General features: G+C 38.5%; 1 long non-coding RNA gene across 1 annotated transcript in view; it reads right to left on the minus strand.

Annotated features, from left to right (window-relative positions):
- Positions 1–994: 994 nt before the first annotated feature.
- The window catches only part of LOC138975201 (uncharacterized), a 13,898-nt gene continuing 1,772 nt past the window's right edge, over positions 995–13,120 (minus strand). The window contains exon 2 of the long non-coding RNA XR_011458545.1: positions 995–1,167. This is a non-coding gene — a long non-coding RNA (uncharacterized lncRNA). The remainder of the gene's footprint in view (positions 1,168–13,120) is intronic.

Here is a 13,120-nt window from a genome sequence, read left to right on the forward strand (position 1 = left end):
CGCTGTCGCTCGCACTTTTCAATATTGTTTTAAAAAATACTTACGAAAACCTGGCATCACACAGGAAGCCATTAAGCATTCTCTCTGTCCTGTCCCTCCCCAGTTCAAAGCTCTCTGCTCAAACAAGATTCCCCCGCTCCTAAGCAGGGATCAGAGAGGCGGAGACGTATCCTCGCGACCGCTGAGGCATAGAGAAAAGCGACGGAATGAGATCCTGTGCGTAGTCAAAGAACTCATTCCGTTCTGGAAGCATGCAATTTGGAAGCTGTCTTGTCATCCTGCAATCTTGTCAAAGTCTTGAAACCTCTCCCGTCAGCTGTGAGACGACATAGACATGAGACATCCTCTTACGCAGTTTAGCGATTGGTGGTCGGTTTATGACTGTCCTTGTGAGCGTCTTTTACGGAGTGCCCAGCAAACAATTTTACGTTGTATTCACGTTATATTCACGTTGAGTTACGTTGGGTTTACGTTGCGTTTCAACGTTTTTTTACGTAGATTTGTATGGACGAAATCACGTGGGAATAACGTTGAAAAACAACGTTGCATTTTACGTGACACCAACGTGAATGCAACGTGAATTATTGGTGGAGGTGGATTGTTCGTAAAAACATTACGTGAATTTTACGTTGTCACAACGTGAATTTTTGGTTGTGGTTGTGGTTTGGTTGAAATTGCGTTGCATTTTTACGTAATGTCCACGTGAATGGAACGTACATTTTAGGTCAAAATTTAGCTCAAAAATTACGTGAATTCTACGTTGACACAACGTAAAAGTTGTGTTTTGGTGCATTTTTCCTGATAAAATTGACGTGAATTACACGTCGACACAACGTGAATTTTTGGTTGTGGTTGTGGTTTGGTTTGATTTCGACGTGAATGCAACGTTGAGAGTGAATGTAGGTTTTGGTAAATGTATCCACGCACACACACCAACTTTCACACTCAGTCACAGATCATAAGGACTATTACATGTAACACCATAAACTCAAGATACGATCAACAATTTTATTTCATAACAAAAACATGCATATTATGTTGCGGAGAAATTAAAAATGCACGCAGCTTAGCAGGGCAACAGCACAGCATATTCAATCGATTTCATTCTTTGTCCTGGTGGTCCTCTTCTCCCAGGCAGTCCTCGATGCGCCTCTTTGATGCTGGTCGCTAAACAAAGCAAAGACAGCACATTGATATTAGTGACACCAGAGCCTCCATATATAATGTCTGGAGTAGAAATACACATCTTTTCAACTTAGGTCACTTTTTAGTAACTTTCCACTGCCTACTATGTCTCTGGCCTACTGCCAACTGAGTGTTGACACTACATGTATTTCTTTTTAATATATGAAATAAAGCTCCTCCGAAAACGGCGTATGGCTGCCTAAATGGCGGGGTAAAAAAACGGTCATACACGTAAAATTCCACTCGTGCAAAAAAACACGAGTGTACGTGGGAGTTTCAGCCCACGAACGCAGAAGAAGAAGAAGAAATAAAGCATTGCCATTATGTCCCTTCTTCGAGCCTTGTTGTGTCAGATTTAGGCCGCAAGCCAAGACAACAAAAGACTGTGTGCCAGTGTGTATTCCTTACATAAGAAATGAAGTATTTCAAACGAAAATTGATCGTTTCAGAACAGTTTGAGGGTATTTTATTTGTATTTGCATCATTAAGACATTTGACCTGGAAGTGAAACTGTCTTTAATCTGTGTACAAGAATTAAATGTTTGTAATTGTCCAAACACAAATAACATCCGTTACTGCTATATATATATATATATATACGAATCACACACACACACACACACACTCACACACAAACTCACACTAGCGCGTCACCTTATTCCCACTACTATGAGTTATACACAACTACAATAAGCGATAAACGTTTCATATGCTGATCAGGATGCAATGAACTTTGACACGCTCCAATTAAAGCCCATTATAGGGGCCGGTGTCCGTCTCTCTCCTTGAAGATAAAAGGGCTCACAGCCTTTTCAACATTGTTATCAAAATCAAAGTCTTTCGGTAACCTGGAAAGCTCCTCGGAGCTAGTACTGTCTCAATTATCCACCGATCGCCGTAGGTCGAAGTTGAAGACTATCAAATGTATGCATGTTGTAGAGGTGGGAGGTGCACAGAAAATGGAAGCAATCATTACAATCAAACTTTGTTTGTTAAATACACTACACCTTGTCATCGGAAACTAAAAGTTATTTGGTTTTGGCCTTTTTTTCACAGATTATACATTGTAAATGAAAAAAAGCAAAATGAAGCAATACCAAATAAAAACAAAATGTTCAGAAACATACATGATACATGGGTAGTATCAAAACGGTTGGTTGGTTGGTTAACCTAAGCTTAACGTCCTCACAGAAACTAGTGCCAATTAGGGACATGAAGTGGTTATATGCTGGGACAAAACGGTTGGGAAAAAGGAGAACTTTAAAGTTGCCATCAAGCAAGAGAGGGATGGGTGGTTTCAACTTGCAAGGGTAATAAGAAAGCAGTGAGAGAGACAATTAAGGGCGACATGTGCGATCAAGTTGAATTTGAAAGTCCAGCACCTATAATTACAAGTTTTCCACGTTATATTTCCAGTGTTATCCATGCCAAGAAGGTTCCTTTTTTTCCAACCTTCATCTGTCCGACACGTGCGATCTCACTTTTTCAGTGAGTTATTTTTTCCCTTTAACATCTGGTTGCCAGACTTCCGTCAACCTCTTGTCAAATTTCACACTGTGATTCTCACGTATCTGATCGCTTCTTTAAGAGCACTTGACAGTGTCCAGTCAATCACTTCTTTCAGACGGGTCATAAAATTGCAAAGGCTCCTAAATGCCCCGCTCCTGTACAAACTGTGGGGGGAGGATCTATGGGGGGGGGGGGGGGGGGGGAGCTCTTAGATTGAGAGGAGACGGAATGCATGGAACGGAATTTTTATGAATCGTTTTGTAGTTTTTGTGTCTGGGGCATGTAAACAAAACAAAAATGAGCAAAATTCTGAGAGAAAAACGGGAGCTTTATCAAAGCCAATTTGTTTTACAGTTGTTGTGATTATTTAACGACAAGAGGAGACACAATACAATTTGTTATACTTTTGATTTCTAAGAGTTGAAATCAATTACGCAGATATATATTATAAGTCTACAAAGCCATGACGGTGCCAAAATAGCATGATAGCATTTTTGAATATTTCACTAATCAGAGCAGCAGAATTCTAACTTCATTAACAAAATCAATCTAATCAAAGAATTTAGTAAGCACTGAAGGCATCGTGATCATTAAAAAATCTCACAACTTAAGAACATCATACCTCTGCATAAATTACGCTTATGCAGTATGTTTCTTCCGATTAATGCAAACACTTTTTTTTTCGCAGAGCAGGGACCCGGCATTGATACCGTCACCTGAAAATCAGTGGCTGTGTTGTAAGACCTACATTTTGTAATTGACAATGACTTGAAAAGGCACGTGTCCTAAGCATATAGGAAAGGTAATACATGTACACTCAACGGTGTCTTTTGCACACTGCTATCTGACAAATTATTTAGAGCGGTCATCAGAAGCAGGCGACGATAGTCGAGTGATTTATTACCCACGGGGGGTTGAGGCTGCAGACAATTAACTGTGAACTGAGAAGGGGTAAGCGGTGGGGGCGGAGGGGGTTAAAAGGGGGAGGGAGTGGGGTGGCAGACATAAAATAATGAAAACTTGTTACGGTCCGACTTTGGGTTTGGTGTGTGTTGGCTACGCTGATGTCTCAAGTAGACTCACGTTCATAAGGGGATGGGTAAATCAACATGGTCGGCAACTTTATGATCCAGGTCGACAAAAGACAGTCAAGTGTGTAATTAGCCAATCAGTCCGATGACATCAAGGTGTCAAGTTCTGAATTCTTCTCATACCACCGTTCCGACCTCATCTCTCGGACAAAAGTTGGACAACCAAGTTTTGGAAGAAATTTTCAAGGAAGAATGACATCACAGGTTTCTGGAAAGCAAGGATTCGGGACAAAAGAAAGAATAACTGACCCTATAACACACACACACACACACACACACACACACACACACACACACACACATACACAAACACACACACAGGCACGAACTCAAACAAACACACTGGCACACCACATACACACTGACACCACACACACACACCGACACCACACACACACACACACTCACACTCACACACTCACGCACGAACACACACATACAAACTTGCGCGCGCGCGCACTGATAATTTCTAAACAACAACAACAGTAAGCAGTGAACGATGCATATGCTAATCATGAGGCAAGAAATGAATGTGGCAAGTTTGATTCAACTTTGACCCGCTCTAAATCCCACGTTGTACACAGTCTGTCTCCCTGAGGATAAAAGGGCTCACAGTTTCCAAAACTTGTGATCAAAATCAAAGTCTTTCAGTAACCTGGAAAGCTACTTAGAGTGCTGTCTCAATTATCCCCCTATCGCCGTAGGTCGAAGTTGAGGACTATCAAGTGTATAGGGAGGGGTAGGGGGAGGGAGGAAGGGAATTGTTACGACACGACTTTGTCGTGTAAAAGGAAATGATGGGTGGAACGCGGATATCCGTGGGATGTTCAGACATGGAAATTGCTCAAAATAACGATTATCTATTAAACTCATAGCTCAAGGATTTCCATTAAGCATAAGTACTTTTACCCCGCGTTGTACTTGAAGTGTGAAAACGATCGTTCAATAGTCCAATTACATATTTCTGCCCCTTTTCCCGTTTAACCCCCAAATAACAACAACTACAACAAAGACAGCAAGAGCGACGACGACGACAACAAAATGTTGGAACCAAATTGAAATCATTGCAAACAAGACACCAGTAAATGTCGGACACCTACATGGTGGTTTTCAAGTTCCTCATTTTGTTACATGTCCCCATACAACACTTTACCTATTGATTTTGTTATTTGGTTAGTTAATTTGAAATTAATGTTAAAGTTCCTAATTTGTTATCTCAATTTCGCCATAACGCATTTATTAACTCATTCATTTATGAACTTATTTATGTATCATTTCCCTATTCGTCTATTTGTTTATTTTTTTTATTTCAGTTATTTCGGCATGTAGGTATTTCGGTTGTAAGCAATTCAGTTATAATAAAACAAATTCACCCATTATTAGAAAGGAGAAAACAAATTGGAATGTCGGGTGCACATTCCAAGTTGATCCCTTTTTTAACTAAAAATAGCGCGCGTTATTACTAACAATGCTCTTTTTCAAGCTTATAAAATATAAAGCCCACATGTTAAAATACCTTGACAACTACAAAGTGGGAAATTACAACGACGGTCAACAGTCAGAGTTATATATTGCTTGCAAGCCTGTCCGCCCTGTATCCAAGATATCCCCCATGCACTGGCATGGTCCTAAGAGGACACACTTATTACTCAACAGTAAATTCCAGTAAGCCTTTAGTCGGACTCTGTCATTTGTATGTTTGTGAATGTCACAGAAAAAACCCACAACTCCCAAGATCACGGAAGCATGATTAACCATTCAGTCAATTCAAGGGAATGCACGCTGAAAACGTCCGCTTTCATTTCACCTAAGAGGGGGAGGAAGGTGTTTTGTTAATTTTCTATTGCTGGTACTCGCACGTGTCCAAAGTGTGTGGGAAAAAGAACAAGTCGCGTAAGGCGAAATTACTACATTTAGTCAAGCTGTGGAACTCACAGAATGAAACTGAACGCACTGCATTTTTTCCCAATGACCGTAGTCCGCCGCTCGTACAAAGGGCGGTGAAATTAACGACCCTGTTTAGCGCGGAAGTGGTTGCGCTCTGTTGAATAGCACGCTTTTCTGTACCTCTCTTCGTTTTAACTTTCTGAGCGTGTTTTTAATCCAAACATATCATATCTACATGTATATGTTTTTGGAATCAGGAATCGACAGGGAATACGATGAAATTGTTTTTAGATCGATTTCGGAAAATTAATTTTAATCATAATTTTTATATTTTTAATGTTTAGAGCTTGTTTGTAATCCAAATATAACATATGTATATGTTTTTGGAATCAGAAAATGACGAAAAATAAAATGAAATTGTTTTTGGATCGTTTGATAAAAAAATAATTTTAATTACAAGTTTCCGATTTTTAATGACCAAAGTCATTAATTAGTTTTTAAGCCATCAAGCTGAAATGCAATACCAAAGTCCGGCCTTCGTCGAAAATTGCTTTGCCAAAATTTCAATCAATTTGATTGAAAAATAGTGGTTTCGCTGTGCTGCATAGCACGCTTTTCTGTACCTCTCTTCGTTTGGTTTAAACTGTTTTATTCAACGTTTGTGCATTATTTACAAATAAAAAACGCATATAGAGTAAACAACACAAGCATAATGCTTATAGTGGTGTTTAAAGTTTTCTAGAAAAATACATATAAATGGCGGCTATTGTACAGTTTAAATGAAGAGCAAGCAAACATGAAAAGAAAATTGAATGAAAAATGTACATCAAAACAAAAATCCGTTTTAGAATACATATATTATATTTTTCGTTTTAACTTTGTGAGCGTGTTTTTAATCCAAACATATCATATCTATATGTTTTTTTGAATCAGGAACCGACAAGGAATAAGACGAAATTGTTTTTAAATCGATTTCGGAAATTTGATTTTGATAATAATTTTTATATTTTTAATTTTTAGAGCTTGTTTTTAATCCAAATATAACATATTTATATGTTTTTTGAATCAGATAATGACGCAGAATAAGATGGAGTTGTTTTTGGAACGTTTGATAAAAAAAATAATTTTAATTACAAGTTTCCGATTTTTAACGACCAAACTCACTCATTAGTTTTTAAGCCACCAAGCTGAAATGCAATACCGAAGTCCGGCCTTTGTCGAAGATTGCGTGGCCAAAATTTCAATCAATTTGATTGAAAAATGAGGGTGTGACAGTGCCGCCTCAACTTTTACAAAAAGCCGGATATAACGTCATCAAAGGTATTAATTGAAAAAAGGAAAAAAAATCCGGGGATATCATTCCCAGGAACTCTCATGTAAAATTTCATAAAGATCGGTCCAGTAGTTTAGTCTGAATCGCTCTACACACACACACGCACAGACACACACAGACACACACACACACACACACATCACGACCCTCGTCTCGATTTCCCCTCTATGGACATTCTGTGAGTACGACAGCTTGACTAAATGTTGTATTTTCGCCTTACGCGACTTGTTTTTTGCTGTTTGTTTCTCTCTTTTTCTTTATTTTGTCTTATATGTCTGTAATGAACACTTTAAAATGAAGAGGAAAAACACTACCCACGATCCTCTCAACGAAACAGTACATTAAAAAACCTGCGCACGCGCACACACACACAAACACAGGCTTTTCGAGAAAACATTGGCTGCATTTTTTTTTTACTGGTGAGCGTACCCTAAGAAGAAATCCAACATGTGTTGTCCATATGATTTGCCCGTTCGGTTTTCTTTTGTTCTCATACGCGAGATGTCTCAAGAGGACCCATTTTGGCAAAGTTTAGAGGAGGGGGGGGGGGGGGGGGGGGGAGCATGTCCGTAATTTTATTATCCAAGTGAACAAACGATCGACAAAAGCCCGACAAAAGACTGCCAAGTGCCGTAAATGAGTCAGGTAAGATCAAGGTGCGATTTTTGACTTGTACTTCATACCAGTTTTCCTCGCCTCTTCTCTCCTTAACAAAGGTCTAGCAACAAAGTTTGGGGGGTGTAATCTCATAAGGAGTGACATAATATCACATGCGAATATGAGGGAACGAGACAGAAGAATGAATAAAACAGCCGCTATTACGCTATTTGTGTTGTGGCTGGAAGAAAAACAAGTCGCGTAAGGCGAAAATACAATATTTAGTCAAGTAGCTGCCATTTTTCAGCAAGACCGTATACTCGTAGCATCGTCAGTCCACCGCTCATGGCAAAGGCAGTGAAATTGACAAGAAGAGCGGGGTAGTAGTTGCGCTAAGAAGGATAGCACGCTTTTCTGTACCTCTCTTTGTTTTAACTTTCTGAGCGTGTTTTTAATCCAAACATATCATATCTATATGTTTTTGGAATCAGGAACCGACAAGGAATAAGATGAAAGTGTTTTTAAATTGATTTGGAACATTTAATTTTGATAATAATTTTTATATATTTAATTTTCAGAGCTTGTTTTTAATCCGAATATAACATATTTATATGTTTTTGGAATCAGCAAATGATGGAGAATAAGATAAACGTAAATTTGGATCGTTTTATAAATTTTTATTTTTTTTTACAATTTTCCGATTTTTAATGACCAAAGTCATTCATTAATTTTTAAGCCACCAAGCTGAAATGCAATACCGAACCCCGGACTTCGTCGAAGAATACTTGACCAAAATTTCAACCAATTTGGTTGAAAAATGAGGGCGTGACAGTGCCGCCTCAACTTTCACGAAAAGCCGGATATGACGTCATCAAAGACATTTATCAAAAAAATGAAAAAAACGTTCGGGGATTTAATACCCAGGAACTCTCATGTCAAATTTCATAAAGATCGGTCCAGTAGTTTAGTCTGAATCGCTCTACACACACACACACACACACGCACGCACACACATACGCACATACACCACGACCCTCGTTTCGATTCCCCCTCGATGTTAAAATATTTAGTCAAAACTTGACTAAATATAAAGAACAAGTCGCGTTAAGGCGAAAATACAATATTTAGTCAAGTAGCTGTGGAACTCACAGAATGAAACTGAACGCAATGCCATTTTTCAGCAAGACCGTATACTCGTAGCATCGTCAGTCCACCGCTCATGGCAAAGGCAGTGAAATTGACAAGAAGAGCGGGGTAGTAGTTGCGCTAAGAAGGATAGCACGCGTTTCTGTACCTCTCTTTGTTTTAAGTTTCTGAGCGTGTTTTTAATCCAAACATATCATATCTATATGTTTTTGGAATCAGAAACCGACAAGGAATAAGATGAAAGTGTTTTTAAATTGATTTCGACAATTTAATTTTGATAATAATTTTTATATATTTAATTTTCAGAGCTTGTTTTTACTCCAAATATAACATATTTATATGTTTTTGGAATCAGCAAATGATGGAGAATAAGATAAACGTAAATTTGGATCGTTTTATAAATTTTTATTTTTTTATACAATTTTCTGATTTTTAATGACAAAAGTCATTAATTAATTTTTAAGCCACCAAGCTGAAATGCAATACCGAAGTCCGGGCTTCGTCGAAGATTACTTGACCAAAATTTCAACCAATTTGGTTGAAAAATGAGGGCGTGACAGTGCCGCCTCAACTTTCACGAAAAGCCGGATATGACGTCATCAAAGACATTTATCAAAAAAATGAAAAAAACGTATGGGGATTTCATACCCAGGAACTCTCATGTCAAATTTTATAAAGATCGGTCCAGTAGTTTAGTCTGAATCGCTCTACACACACACACACACACACAGACACACACACACACACACACACACGCACATACACCACGACCCTTGTTTCGATTCCCCCTCTATGTTAAAACATTTAGTCAAAACTTGACTAAATGTAAAAAAGAAAGAATACCGTCCAACTAACACGAAGAAGAATGGGAAAAAATCTTAAATAAAGGGAGAGGTACAAAGGTTGCGATTCATCTCGGCTAGATATTATTCACGATTTTTGTAAACACATGTAGTAAGCCTATACTCGCATCAGACACATATATCAGCATCCTACATTTTGTCCGTGTCTGCCTTCTGGCCGGGTTTGCGATTTCTACATATTATATTCATGTGTTCTTCTCTCTGACAGTGCGGGCTCAACTTTTACAAACGGGAAAATATGACATCAAATAACGCTATCAAATATCGGAGAACAGCCACACAAGCGAATGCTCTCAAGAATATGTAAACCAATGTTCATCAAAATCCGTCAGGTAGCACACACACCCACACACACACACACACACACACACACACACACACACACACACACAGTCCGAGTGTGTCATTACTTGAATGGGGTGTGCACGTTAAAGATCCCACGATTGACAAAAGGGTCTTTCCTGGCAAAATTGTATTGGCATAGATAAAAATGTCCACCAAAATACCCGTGTGACTTGGAATAATAGGCCGTGAAAAGTAGGATATGCGCCGAAATGGCTGCGATCTGCTGGCCGATGTGAATGCGTGATGTATTTTGTAAAAAAATTCCATCTCACACGGCATAGATAAAAATCCCTGCGCCTTGAATATGTGCGCGATATAAATTGCACAAAATAAAAATACAAAAATAAATAAATAAATCCCTGCGCTTAGAACTGTACCCACGGAATACGTGCGATATAAGCCTCATATATTGATTGATTGATTGAATCAGTGAATGTGAAAAGACTATGGGTAGTCGTCTAAGACAGGTTAAAATCAGTCTAACGAATGACTACACAAACCTGCATGTGTCAGGTTTTAATTTTTGTTTGTTTCTTCTTTCTTTATTTTGTTTTGTTATTTCGTACGTTCGTTGATAAAATGCCGTCCCAACCTGCCGCCCACACACACACACACCACACACACACACACACACACACATTATAATCCCCCCTCCCGAATCACCTCCCCCATTCTCCACCCGATAGCTCCTCTTTGTCTCACTCTCTTCTCCTTACAAATAACAATTTGATACGTTCATCTTTAATCCACCCCCCTCCCCGAATCACCTCCCCATTCTCCACCCGATAGCTCCTCTTTGTCTCGCTCTCTCCCCCGGTGTGACGTTTTCATCTTTCGCCGTGTTGATATTTCGCTTCTCGGCCTCGTTGAACTAGTATAAACTCTACACTGAACAAAAAACCACCCTACGATAGTACTGATGAGCGACCTTGTGTACCTTAAATTCATGGGGCCAAATTTGTCCAACCAATTTGTTTTATTTAACTTAGAAATTTGATTCATCCTAAAATGTTTCCTTCTTACTCAAGGGACGTAACCACTCAGTACACGTTTTCGAAGAATTAGATTTTGGGGTTGAAATCTATTAAATTTTACCACCAATTTTCTTCACATGCAAGAAACTGACATGCTTTTCGTCCTTAAATAATTTCGCTTCTTAATTTTACCAGGAAACAACATTTCTGCACCAGCTCGTTACTGAACCCACACGTATTACAGAAACTAAATCCTCATGCATCGATCTGATCCTGACCACGAGTATAAACTTAATCAGTGAAGTTGTAGTGTTACCCCCCATTTGTAGTGACCATTCTGTGCCATGTGTAAAACTAACGTCACAGACACTAAAAAAAGGTCAGTTCAAAAGGACTATATATAATTATGCCAAGTTAGATGTTGATACATTTTTGTTTGAATTGAACAAAATTGATCTTTTGAACACAGTTTTAAATGCGTCCATTGACGAAGCTGCTGCCTTGTTTTCTGAACATTTATTTCGTGTTGCAAAAACATGTATGCCTGTTAAGATAATAACAGTACGTGAAGATGATGCCCCATGGATGACTGAACATATTTTACAATTACGAAACGCAAAAAATTGTATACATCAAGTTGCTAAGCGCTTAAATACACCTGAGCAGTGGGCATTATTCCGCCTGACTAGAAATCAGTATACAGATGAAATTCGTAAAAGAAAAAGAGATTATTTTCTAGAACTTGATGAGAGGATAAATTGTAAACAGAACTTCGGAAGCAAAAATTGGTGGCAACTTGTTAATTCCTTCTTGAAGAAAAAAGGTGTTGCATGTAACGAAATTCCACCGCTAGAAGATAATGGAAAAATTATTGATAACATTTGTGAAAAAACGATTTTGTTTAATAATTATTTTGAAAGCCAGTCTAAAGTTGAAAATCCAGACGATCCCCTGCCCGAGGCAAATTGGTGTAATACATCTTTATCGACTTTTGAATTAACAGAAGCTGAAGTTGTCCAAGTGTTAAGGAATTTAAATTTATCCAAGGCCGTGGGTCCTGACGGAATACATAATAAATTGCTTGTAGATGGATTACCTGTTATCGTTCCACCGCTTACAGTTCTCTTTAACAGATCCTTGTCTGAGGGTGTTTTTCCAGTTGTCTGGAAAACTGCTCACATTACGCCCATTTTTAAGAAAGGCGATAGGAGTGCTTGTTCCAACTACCGTCCAATCTCTTTGCTGAGTTGTATTGGGAAGGTGCTTGAAAAATGTATACAAATCCGTGTGTTTGGTTATTTGAAAAATTATGATTTGATTACACACTGCCAATCTGGTTTTATTGCTGGTGATTCAACTGTTTATCAACTATTGAGTATATATGATGATTTTTGTGTTGCACTTGATAAAAACATTATGTCACAGGCAATATTTTTTTTATGTATCCAAAGCTTTTGATAAAGTCTGGCATCGCGGTCTGCTCCACAAGCTTGAGGCGATAGGTATAAGAGGTCCCTTGCTTGTTTGGTTTGAACATTACTTGAGCGATCGCAGACAAGCAGTAGTATTGAAAGGAACCAAATCAAGTTATGCTACCCCTTCTGCTGGTGTCCCTCAGGGTTCTGTCTTAGGACCTCTTTTATTTCTCATTTATATTAACGATATTGGTGTTGGTCTTGAATCAGTGTTGAAACTCTTTGCAGACGATACGAGTATGTATTTAAGTTTAGATAACGATGACGTACGAGCAGAGATTTTGAATTCTGATTTGGATAAAATTCGCACATGGGCTTCTAAATGGAAAGTCACTTTTAATTGTCAAAAGACAGAATTGTTGGACATTTGTAGGCAACAAAATGTTTTACTTCCACCATTGTATTTCGAAGATGCACACTTAGTTGATGTTGAAAATCACAAGCACCTTGGCGTCATTCTACAAGGTAATTGTAAATGGGATTCCCACATAAAAAGTCTAATTGCTAAATGTAGAAAGTCAATTGCGTGTTTTGGTTTATTCAAGCATCGTTTAAACAGAAAATCACTTGAAGTTATATATAAATCCTTTATGTTACCATTGTTTGATTATGCGGACGTTATCTGGGATAACTGTACACAGTGTTTGGCAGACGAGTTGGAGACATTGCATCTCGATGCAATCCGAATCATTGTAGGTGCAGTACGTGGCACAAG

This window comes from Littorina saxatilis, linkage group LG9 (genome assembly GCF_037325665.1).
Source record: "Littorina saxatilis isolate snail1 linkage group LG9, US_GU_Lsax_2.0, whole genome shotgun sequence".
NCBI lineage: Eukaryota > Metazoa > Mollusca > Gastropoda > Littorinimorpha > Littorinidae > Littorina > Littorina saxatilis.